The 12,489-nt window shown below is 40.3% G+C and overlaps 1 protein-coding gene across 1 annotated transcript in view; it reads left to right on the plus strand.

Moving 5' to 3' along the window:
* The window catches only part of EXTL3 (exostosin-like glycosyltransferase 3), a 131,372-nt gene that overhangs the window by 6,330 nt on the left and 112,553 nt on the right, over window positions 1-12,489 (plus strand).

Consider the following 12,489-nt stretch of genomic DNA (forward strand, 5'->3'; position numbering starts at 1 on the left):
CCCCCCCCCCCCCCGCCCACTGCACACACTTTTAAAATTCTCACCCGAGGAGTGGGGAGAGAGAGAGAGAGAGAGAGAGAGAGAGAGAGAGACTTTGATATGAGAGAGAAACATCAGTCCGTTGCCTGCCGTATGCACCCCAACCAGGATTGAACCCCCAACCTTTTGGTGTATGAGATGATGCTCCAACCAACTGAACCACCAGACCAGGGCAAGCCCCTTTTTAAAAAAATCCAGTATCTCCTGCTGCTTCCAGGAGACCTGAGGTGTGGGATGCAAGGTAAAACAAAACTTGCAAAATAAGGCACTAGTTTAGTAAAACAAGCACCATTTGAAACCATTTAAGGAGAGGCGCAGCAGGGAAGGCACAATGTGTGGCATATAGGAGACACACACAATATATTCTAGTTAGTTTTAAAATCATAAAACATAGAAGTGGTCATAGCAGTGAAGTAGAAATAGATCCTATCAGGCAGCTGAGATGAGACGTTTTGGCATGGAATTTAGCTTTAGATTTCTTGGAAGCCACGATATAAAAGGAAACAGGTTTTCTTTTCTGACGAGATAAAATATACAGATTCAATTATAGAGACACTTTTTTTTTTCTGGATCTAAATTCAAGGAAGGATTTATCACATGGGCTCCCTTGAATATAATTTTGAAGCTATGTATAATATCTTTAGTAACGTTTTATGGACAACTCTAAAAATGTCACGCAGATGAATGGTTTTTATGCAACAGCACTCTTCTTACCTCTGGCAGAAAGTATCTGCAGTTATCACGAACGTGTAAAGTATTTTTCTGTTAGAATGCTGCAGGGGTAGGATTCTGGGAGTGTCACTTGCAGGAAGTTACCTAAGTATGAGTCAGAAGAACCTGGAAACGGGGGCAGAATAGGATAGCCGAGCGGGAAAAGGTCTAATTGCCTATTGAGCTCCGTCATCTTAACTGTTCTCATGGGGCGAGAGGATCCCTTGGCAGGAAACAAGAACTAAGTGGTCCAACAGGCACTTAAGCTTTGAAGCAAGAATAGAATAAGCCCTGTGCTACTCTTGTCACAAGATGGCAGGCGCTAGGGGCATAAATGCCTGCTGCTGCTGGGTAGGTCAGCAGTTCACCAGCAGCCTGTGAATGTGCTGCAGATAAACAGGTTGTGCTGCAGTGGGAAGGTCACAGACTTTGAAGTCAGATAAATCTGGTTCTACTCCTGGCTCTGCTACTTAATAGGCATGTGATTTCACAAATGACTTCATTTTTATGATCCTCAATAGGATGTTAATATCTACCTTGTATGAGTCATTTTACTGATCAGAGATAAGATATATAAACAATAAAAAAAGTAATAGTAGCTAACAATCAATGATGCTTAACTCAGATGAAGCATTATGTTAAGTGCTTTACGTGCATTATTTCATTTATTCTTCAAAGCAGCTCTCTGTGCTACATACCACCTGGCACCTAGTAGATGCTCATCACATGGTATAGATTGGTATTACTTGTATCAGTTATAATAATGAGTTGATCAGGTAAAAGGGGAAGAGGCCATCTTTGCCCTGGGGATTAGTGTCTAGAACAGGAGTTGTCAAACTCTAGGTCACTGGAAACATCTGGCCCACTGTTTGTATATAGTTGTTGAGGTAAGAATGGTTTTTACATATTTAAATGGTTGAAAAATAAAAGGAAGAATAGTATTTCATGACATATGACAATGATATAAACCCAGGCCTGGTAGCTCAATTGGTAAAAGAGTCAACCCCAATACACTAAGGTTGCAAGTTCAATCCCCGGCCAGGGCACATACAAGAAATAACCAATGAATGCATAAATAAGTGGAACAACAAATCATTGTTTCTCTCTCACTCCTTCTCTCTCTCTCTCTCTCTCTCTCTCTCTCTCAAATTAATAAATTAAAAAAGAAAATTATATAAAATCTGAATTTCAGTGTCCATAAGTTTTATTGGAACACAGCCATATCCTTTTGTTCACATATTGTCTGTGGCTACTTTCTTGATACAACAGCAGAGTTGAATAGTTGTGTCAGAAATAGGCCCGCAAAGCCTAACATATTGACTGTGTGGCTCTTTATAGAAAGTGTTTTCTGACCTCTGATCTAGAATAGACCTCCAGGGCTCAGGGCAGCTGCAGAGCACAAACTAAGCCAACCTCAGTGTAAGCAAGAAGGCCCAGAGGTGAGTTATAGAGATGGGATCCACAAGGAGCAAAATTCCCATGGGCCTCAGTTTTGGGCCCATGGACAAAAGATGTGGTAGGCTATCTCAGGGCTAACACACACAGGTTGAGGAGCGAGAGAGGGCATGGGCTGGACCATCTATTTACAAACTCTTTGAGCTCAGCAAATCTGGGACTAGAACTTATTGAAGAAGCAGGCTCAGAAATCTGGTCTCTGTGAGTTTGGTTTTTTTGTTTGTTTGTTTTTATGTTACAGATCTCATTGTCACCACTACAATAAAGTTACTGTGATAGAAATAACCTGTGTTCTCAATGCAGCCACATTAACAGTTTCTGGACACCATGAACAACGGTGTCCATTTTCATCTAGAATGAGGCTTGCAAGTTGTTCTTTTTATACCTTTGTATGTTTGCTTTTTATTTGTATTTGTTTACTTTTCCTTTTGTGTTTTAGCAAAAAATTCTCTTCCAAACATCCTTTTGCAGCGAGGATCCAGGATCTGGAGAAGGGGCCTCGCACAAATGAATGCACTAGACAAGAAATATGAATTTAGAAGGCATGGGGGGCCAGGTGGAAACCTTTCTCTAGTGGAGAGACTCACTGACTTCTGGGTCCCATAAGCTTTTATTCACTTGAATACACATTTGCCCTTTAGGAATGCATACAGGCATGTCAGAGGTAAAGTTTGGTAAACAGTAAAAGGATGATCAGGTTAGGGAATTGCCTTCAGCCATTGAGCCCACAGCAGGGCAATATTATGCTGGTTTTCAGCCCTGCTGAATATCAAAGTCTATTGGCCTTCCAATGAGTCTTTTTGCATTTATGCTAACGACTGTTGGTGTTAGCCTCCGCATTACACATCTCCCCTGCCTGGAGAAATCCTCCTTCTTCAGGACTGCTGAAATGTCAGCTCCTCAGTGAGGCTTTCCTGGAAGGGATGATCCTATCAACATCTTTGCTCCTCTACTTGCTATCACAGCACCTGTCACTCTACTGGCATCCATTGTTGACTCCTTCAAGGTTAGGGATGATGTAATCTTACTTAGCACATCCCCTCGCTTTTGGGACATGGTTTCCTAAATGTGTGAAGACTGAAAAAGAGAATCAGAGTACCTGCAGGGCCAGGAGTGATGAACTTTCTAGCTCAAGAACCTGGAAATGATAGGTGAGAAGTGGGGCAGATAAATAAAAACCCATGCAAGGAAGGCCTAGGATGGCAAAGTTCCTGCCTGGGTTTCTTATTTTGTTTGTTTTTCCCTTATGAAAAATGTTGGATAATTCAATAGGAAATATTCTCTAAAAGATGACACTATTCCCAGTATTCATGTCATGCTTCTCTGAAGTAGATATCATAAAACTCCAGAGTCATAGAAGCATGGAACAGACTGTGAAATCCCAGAGGGAAGGCGGGGAGGGTGGATGGGTGGGAAGAGATCAACCAAAGAACTTGTATGCACATATGCATAACCCATGGACACAGACAATAGGGTGCTGAAAGCCTGGGGTACAGGGCAGGGGTGGGCTAGAAGAGCTCAATGAGAGGAAGTAGGGGACATATGTAATATTTTCAACAATGAAGATTTAAAAAAAAATACATTGCAATTCAGAGAAGACATTTTAGGAAATGCCGAGACAATATGGTCCAAACACTTTGTTGTTGTTGAAACGAAATGTAAGGATAGAACTTGAAAATACAGAATGGGGCAAAAGTAGGTTTACAGTTGTGAGTACTTGAAACATGGTTTATTCTTGTATTATTTATTAATTAGCTATTGTATTTGCCATACGAACAACTGTAAATCTACTTTTGCCCCACCTTATATTCATGACTCGTGGCCAGTAGATGAGATCTTTCAAGTGCAAATGTCTCACATGAACTCTTATCACTCTCGATGAAAACTTGAGAGTCTTGACACTGAGAAGGACCTTATCTAGTAGCCTCTTGGTGTTTGGTATTTGCTCAACCCGAGGGCTGTATCTGCTCTTAAGGTTTTGTTGCTGGTAACTTTGATCTCTGAATTGGATGACCACTGAGATCTCAAAGTGACAGTTTGAGTCTTGTTTTGTTTGTTAAAACCCAGATTCATGATTACATGCTAGCCTGCTGAGTTTCATCGGCCATGTTGGGCTCTGCCACACCATTTGTGGCTTATCTTCATCAGGTTGGCAGTTTGCTGTGCAGAAACTTTGAGTGTCCCATCAGTATACTGAGAAGTTCCCCTTTTAGATCAGTAATGAAAAATATGAACATGTACTAACACTTTTCATTTATAAAAGAGAGCTTTTATAAGTCAGTGTCAGGTTAATCAAATATTTACACACAGATTCCATCTTTTCTTTGGTTTCTAAGATTTTGGTAAAATTGTGGGATGGATTTTGTCACTGGGTGGGCCCTCCTAGTTCCCAGCCAATTCTTCTGTATTTTTCTAGTCTCTCTCCTGTTCTCCACAGCAATTTTTCAAACAGCCTCCATTCTCTTTAAAACTCCCACTCCCATGTTCTCCTCACTCTTGGCAAATGACCCTGCCTGTTACTTTAAGAAGATAGAGGCTGTCAGGCAGTAACACCTTGAAGTTTCTGCTGTTATGCTAAGAAATCTTGTTAATCCTGCAGCCATCCTCCTTTTTCCTTTGTCCTGTTTCAATGGAAGAGGGATCCTTCCCTTGAATTAGGGCCAGCATTTCAATCTGTGCCTTGACCTGTTCTCTTGACCTTCTTCCTCCTCCCTTCTCAGGGCCTCTCTCAGGTAATTATTCCCTCTCCTGCATCCTTCTAATTAGCCTTTACACATTCTTCTATCTTATCCAACTGAAAACATCTCCCTCTGGCAACCCTCCCCTTCACAACACAGCTTTAGAACCGTTTCTGTTCACTGTTCTTCCTCCTTCAACTCTTCAGCCTCCTTCAGCTGGGTTTCTACTCCCATCCCTCCATGGAAACCTTCCTCACGAAGGCCACCAGCTACTACCTTGTTGGTAAACCCAATGCTTATGTCTTAGTAATTGTCTTGTCTCTCAATAGCATCTGCCTTTACTGACCACATGCCTCTCTTTGGCATTGTACTTACCTGGGCTTCTCCTCTTGCTTTCTCCTTGGGCTCATCTTCCTCAGTGTCATGTCTTCAGTGGTAGTTCTACCCTGGGCTTTCTGCTGTCACTGTCCCCACTCTTCCCATAACTCTCCTGGTTCCAAGTGACAGAACCCCAACTCAAAGTGAACTAAACAACCAACTCACCAAACCACCAGCACCAAAAACCACAACTAAGAAAATGGATGATTCATGTGCCTGAAAAGTCCAGGGATAGATCAGGGACAGCTGGTCTCAAGACGTGAAATAAGGGTGTCACAAACAGCTTCACCCCTGTCTCTTTGCTTTGTTTTCCTCTGTGTGGCTTCATTCTCAGGCAGCTTCTTTCCAAATGAAGGCAGAACGCCTCCCAGCAACTGTGGGTTTATATCCAATCCTCTTAGCAAACACAATGGAAAATTTTCTACCCAATTTCTTAAGCTGGATGTCTAGGAATCATTTTAAAATATATATATATTTTATTGATTTTTTTACTGAGAGGAAGGGAGAAGGACAGACAGCCAGAAACTCGATGAGAGAGAAATATCGATCAGCAGCCTCCTGCACACCTCCCACCGGGAATGTGCCTGCAACCAAGGTACATGCCCCCGACCGGAATTGAACCTGGGACCCCTCAGTCCGCAGGCTGACACTCTATCCACTGAGCCAAACCAGTCAGGGTTAGGAATCATTTTTAATTCCTCACCCCCTTTCCCCAACTGCTTAATTGCCAAGTTTTTAAAAAATATATTTTTATTGATTTCAGAGAGGAAGGGAGATGAGGAGAAAGAGAAAAACACCAATGATGAGAGAGAATCATTGATTGGCTGCATGCCCCCTACTGGGCATGCCCATGTGCCCTGCCCTGCCCAGGAATTGAATTGTGACCTCTTGGTTCATAGGTCAACACTCAGCCACTGAGCCACACCGGCTGGGCTTAGCTTCTAAATATCTCTTCATACCTGCTGTTCATATTCAAGTTCAGGTCACTGTCTTTTTGTCTAGATTCCTGTAATAGCCTCCCAGTGCTTTCCTGCTCTGGGTTTTGCTGCCCTACAATCTGTTCTTCACAGCACAGCCAGGGTAATCTTTTTGGAAATGTTTATCTGATCCCATCACTTGCCTACACAAACCTTTGCTAGAAAGCCTGAAGCAAAACTTCTTATGTTCTTATTGAAGGCTTTGAGTGACACAGCAACTGCCTCTCTTTTCACTTCTCACTTCATCCCTTGTTCTGGACAGTTCAGCCACAGGTGCCAGGCTAGCCAGCTCTCTCCCAGCTCCACACCTTTTCACGTGGTGCTCCCTCCTCCTGCACCACTTCCCTCTGGACCCCTTTCCTAAGTAACTACTTCGTGTCCTTTCAGGTCTCAACATAAGCCATGACTGTATTGAGAAGAGCCTTCCATAATGCGTTATGTACATACTCTTCCTGTTAGAGCATCCTTCTTTTCCATCTTAGCACTTAGCACACTTTATTGTAATTGCTTATTAAATTTAATAAGGTCTGTGAAGGCAGGCATTTCCTTTGTTTTGTGAAATATCCCCAGCATTACAGAGTAGACACTCAATGAATATTTGTCGACTTGTAAAATAAAATGAGATGTGATTGTGCTGGGTGATTTTCCCATTCTCTTCTAGATATTAGAATCTGGATAGATTCGATTTGCTACTGGAAAATCTAAAAGTTTAATGCCTATTGCTTCTCTTTTTTATATGCTTATTGGTCCTCCTTAAAGAATAGTTACGTTTTAGAATTGAAGAGGATCTTAGTAATCATCTAGCACTAATTCACTTCATTTAACAGATTAGGAAGGGGGAGCTCAGAGTGGCTCAGTATCTTGTACAAACCACAGAGCTATTTACATAATTGGACTAGAACTCAGAGGTCATGACTTTCAGTCCAGAGCAGCTTATGATATCAGTGCTTTTATCAGACTAGTGTAGTATGATTTTTATATTATCACAAAGGAATCTTATGCCTATAGCTCACATGTTTTACCTTAAAAATATATTTTATGTGTTTTTATTGATTTTGGGAAGGAGAGGGAGAAGAAAAACATCATTGCTGAGAGAGAATCATTGATCAGCTGCCTCCTACACACCCCTCACCGGGGATCAAGCCTGCCACCTGGGCATGTGCTCTGACCAGGAATCGAACCATGGCCTCTTGGTTGATAGGTCGATGCTCAACCACTGAGCCACACTGGCTGGGCACATGTTTTCCTTCTTAAAATGTACTTCCAGATGCTCTACCTGTCAATAGGTTCTATCAGTTTCTTAGGATGAAAATTTACTGGCTGGTCTAGGGATGTCTAAAGTATCCCATAGAGTCTGTCCTCACGGATCGGGTCAGGTTGGGTTGACATCCTATGTTGTTGGCCCGCTAACACCACCACGAAAAACTGGAAGTTACACATTTGATTTAGTTGTTCCACCATTTCACCTCAGAAGGGTAATTACTGAGGAGATGCCATCTGGATTTGATCTGAGGCACACACTCATGTTGTGTAAGAGAAATAGCAGACTCCTCTGTTTAACTCTTTGTGTGAACTGCTCTCCATTCCTCTGGGAGGCTCACTGATGGATGTCCATTATGAGCTAGGAGCTGGGAAAGAGATTTGCTTCCCTGAAAACCATGTTGATGTTTGGAATAGACTGGGTAAGAGTGACTTTCTAAAACCAATTAAAATAGAATTGGGTATGGTGAGAAAGTAAATACTGGAGGCAATTTTTAGTTAATTTTTTAAAATTTTATTTATGAATTTTAATTTATTAAAAAATTTAAAAAGCATTTTAAGGAACCCCCAAATGGAACTGGTTGACCAAAGCATTAGAAGACTTCAATAATGGACCTATTCTAAAAGGAAATTCCTTGAAAATTCAGAGATTGTATATAAGTGTTCTTCAAGCATTAATTTATAGTGAAATGTTCAATGTACCTTTTCATTATGATCCCTTGCTTTACCTGATTATTTCAGTTAATTGAGTTACCTACCCTTTACCTCTTGCATGTGGACTTGTTATATGTTTCTGAGTCTTGTCAAGGAGTTAATGTTTTTGCTTTAGAACTAAACTTTAAGCTTCTCTAGGGCTAGGACTAGACCTACATATCTAATTTCTTTGAAATCCTATCACGGTGCCTAATGCAATGTTCTGTGTATGCCTCTGATGATGGAATTTTATGTCCCTGAATGTGAGTGGTGCCAACCAGTCTTTCTCACTCGGGGTCAACATTATTGTTTTGTTTTCGTCGTTTCTCCTTCCTTCTTCTTAACTTGGGGATGTTGTTTTCCTGAGAGGAGAGAGAAAGGGAATATGTAAGGAGATGCTCAATCAACCAATCTCCATTGGGGCTTGCCGTGCATTTATGATAGTTTTTGTTTCTAAAAAAGAAACTAGAAAGACAAGTTAAAAATATATTTGAAACAGATGTTTGTGCTTAAATTAAAAAATTCCAAATGCAACCCTTTGACCTAGCAAGTCTACTTCTGGAAATCTATCCTATGGAAATAATTGAACACAGGCAAAAAGAGTTAGCTCTAACATGTTCATCTCAGCCTTGTTTATAATGGGAAAGAATTAGGAACAACTTGATTTTTCAACCATGGGGACCTAACATATAATAAACACAATGGAATTCCTCAGTTTAAAATAATGTGTTTACTGACATATGAAGATGGTTACAATTTATTAATTGGAAAGCTTAAGTTATAAGATGTGTACAGTTTTATCCCTTATTAAAAAAATAAAAATATACACAAATGACTAGGAGGATATACTAGTACACAGACTGTATATTATACGGTGGTAATGAAATTAAGTTTTCCTCACCCGTGTTTACAACTTTTCTGCAATAAACTTCCATAAAGTTATTTTTAAATTAAAAAACTCCAAACAAAATGGTTTCCATTAATGTCATTATTTTATATGACTTTTTCCTCACAAGTATTTGATTGTAAATGAATATGTTAATAGTTGAGTTCTCCATACATAGTAACTGTTAAAATGCCTAATAGGGGCCCGAAGGGCAACATTGCTTTTACTTTCTTGCCTTGGTACCACTTTTCCTCTCTGTGGCAGATTCCAAATTCGTAGCTACATTAAGCTGGAGTCTTGCTAGAAGAGAGCAGGTGACTGGGTTTTAGTTCTAGTTTACTCACTAATTCTCTTTGTCACCTTGCGACATTTACTCTTCAGCTTTTTGCTCTGTAACGCTCTCTGTAAACTGTGGGGAGCTCCCCGCTCATTTCTACCCCAGCAGATGTACTGAAAATGTCAGTGCACTGGAACATGGCCGATCTCTGCTACAAAGCCATAGATACATATAAGTACTAAATTAACAGTAATTCATTTATTGTTTAATTAATACTAGTAATAGTTGACCTGGCCACCCAGGGTAACTCGTCACTCTTAACTACTGTGAGCATTCACCAAATCGTCAAGTTAATTCTGAGCCATTACTTATTAATTGATTTAACAAATATCTGAAAAGTGTCAAACTGGATTCAAATTCTGGCTCTCCCATCTAACTCTGTGAGCTTGGGGAAGTAGGTGAATTTCTCTGGGCCGCAGTTTCCTCATTTATAAAATGAATAGGATAATACATTATTTTTGTAAGGGTTAAAGGAGATACAAAATGTATCATGCCCAGAAATGAGTAGTATAATATATTGCTAGTGTAAGAATTAAATGAGATGCAAAATGTGTAATGCCCAGCACAGAGTAAGCTCTCCATAAATAGTAATTGTTAAATGCCTACTATTTGCCAAATACTAAGATTCACATTCGTTCAGTCAACAAACATTGAGTGCTTAGATTGGGCCAATGTTCTAGGTGTCGGAGTTTACATCAGTGAACAAAACAGACAAAACACACTTACTTCCCTGTTATCATGGAGCTTACATCCTAGTAGAAGCAAAGGTTAAATACAATGTAGTCCAATCCATGGTTATTGATAAGAATTACTATTATGACTATTAATGTATTATGTGCCAGTGATTTGCATACATAATCTTATTTTCCCATTAACCCTGTGAGGTAGGGATTATTGTTGTTACTCGATAGTACAGAAAATGAGCATCAGAGAGGATATGTCAGGTAAATTGAGAAACAAGTGTAAGAGCTGGATATGCAAGCCCAGGTTGTCTGACTCTAAAGCTCACTTCACCGCCCTGGCCTGTGTGGCCCAGTTGGCTGGGCATCGTCTCATGCACCGAAAAGTTGCTGATTTGATTCCTTGTCAGGGCACATGCCCAGGCTGTGGGCTCAGTAGGAGACGTACAGGAGGCAGCAATCACATTGTTTCTCTCTCTCAAAATTAATAAAAAAACATTAAAAAATAATAAAGCTCACTTTACCACCTTCCTACCTTCACTTAGTGAGTCATTGGTGCTAAGTATGTATGTATGTATGTATTTTTGCTTATGGTTCTTTCTTGACATTCTTGCCAATACTTTTCTGCTCTGTAGTAGGAGCAGTGAGGGAATGAAATTTGATTTTTCTCATTTTTAATTAAAATACTTAATTATCTCTGCAGGAAGTGATCAGAGAAAGAATAAGTAACAGCTCTGCTTAGAGTATTTCTTTGAATCAGTTAGGAATCCCAGCTGACTCTCCCCGCTGTGTAGAAAAGAGGTCACAATTAGAGGGAGAGGTCAGGATGCAGCCTTGAAAGAGGTGCATAGATGGGGGTGGGTAGGGGCTCCCAGAGGAATTCCTTATGTTGTGCTGGTCACCCTAGCAGGCTAACTTGAAGGAAACAGTTGATGCCTCCTGTATACATCTCACAGTGATGCATCTTCATTTCCTAGCCCAGAGTCTTGGAAAGACTCCAGCTCTAAATATCCCTCTTCCTCCTGTTTTACAGTTGCCCAACTATCTGGAATGTTCATGCCATCAAAATAATGCTGGATAAGTACTGCTGGAATTTGAAAAATTATTGTTATGAAATCTTTCAAGCATTCAGAACAGTACAAAGAATATCATGTGCTCACAGCTTAGTTTTGTCATGTCGTACCATCTTGCTTTTTGCTCCAGTTACTTTTTTTAAAAGAAAAAAATATAGATGTAAGTCACCGAGAAAGACAAATACCATATGGTTTCACTTATATGTGGAATCTAAAACAAAAACCAGAAGCAAACAAAATGAAACAAACTCATAGATACGGAGAAGAAACTAATGGTTGCCAAAGGGGTGGGTAGGGGGATGAGTGGAAAAGGGGAAGAGGATTAAGAAGTACAAACTTTTATTAAATTCCACATATGAGTGGAATCATATGGTACTTGTCTTTCTCTTACTGGCTTATTTCACTTAGCATAATGTTCTCCATAAAATCTTCCTTTTTAAGTATGTATCTTCCATTGTGTAAATGTACCACTGCTTTTTTTAATCCACTCATCTACTGTATGTACTCTTTGGAGAAGTGTCTATTCAGGTCTTTTGTCCATTTTTTAATTGAATTTATTTATTTATTTTTGGTGTGGAATTTAATGAACAAACTGAACTACCAAGTAAAGTAGAGACAAACTCGTAAGTAGAGAGCAGGCAGACAGTTCTGGTGAGAGGTGTGTGTTGGGGTTGGGGTGGTGGAGAGATTGAACTAAAATTTTTTTAAAAAAGAGAGAACTCCTGGACATGGACAACAGTGTGGTGATGGTGAGGGGTCGGGGTGGGGGTAGATGGAGGTAGTAGAGGGCACAGAGGGGATAAATGGTGGTGTGAAAAATAAAATGAAGTTAAAATTTTAAAAATGTTACCTAGCTAAAGGAAAAAAGAAGTACAAACGTTTTTTCTGCCCTGGCTGGTGTGGCTCAGTGGGTGGGCATCTTCTCGTGCATGGAGAGGTTGCTGGTTCTATTCCTGGTCAGGGCACATGCCCAGGTTGGGGGCTTCATCACCAGTAGGGGGTATGCGAGAGACAGGCGATCGATGTTAGCTTTCACATCAATGTTTCTCTCTTCTCCCTTCTGCTCCCTCCAAAAATCAATAAACCCTTCTTTAAAAAAAAATAAAGAATAAACTTTCAGTTTTTTGTTGTTGTTTTTTGTTTGTTTTTTAAATATATTTTATTGATTTTTTACAGAGAGGAAGGGAGAGAGATAGAGAGTTAGAAATGTCGATGAGAGAGAAACATCGATCAGCTGCCTCCCGCACATCTCCCACTGGGGATGTGCCTGCAACCCAGGTACATGCCCTTGACCGGAATCGAACCTGGGACCCTTCAGTCCA

Source organism: Myotis davidii, unplaced genomic scaffold (assembly GCF_000327345.1).
Source record: "Myotis davidii unplaced genomic scaffold, ASM32734v1 scaffold524, whole genome shotgun sequence".
Lineage (NCBI taxonomy): Eukaryota > Metazoa > Chordata > Mammalia > Chiroptera > Vespertilionidae > Myotis > Myotis davidii.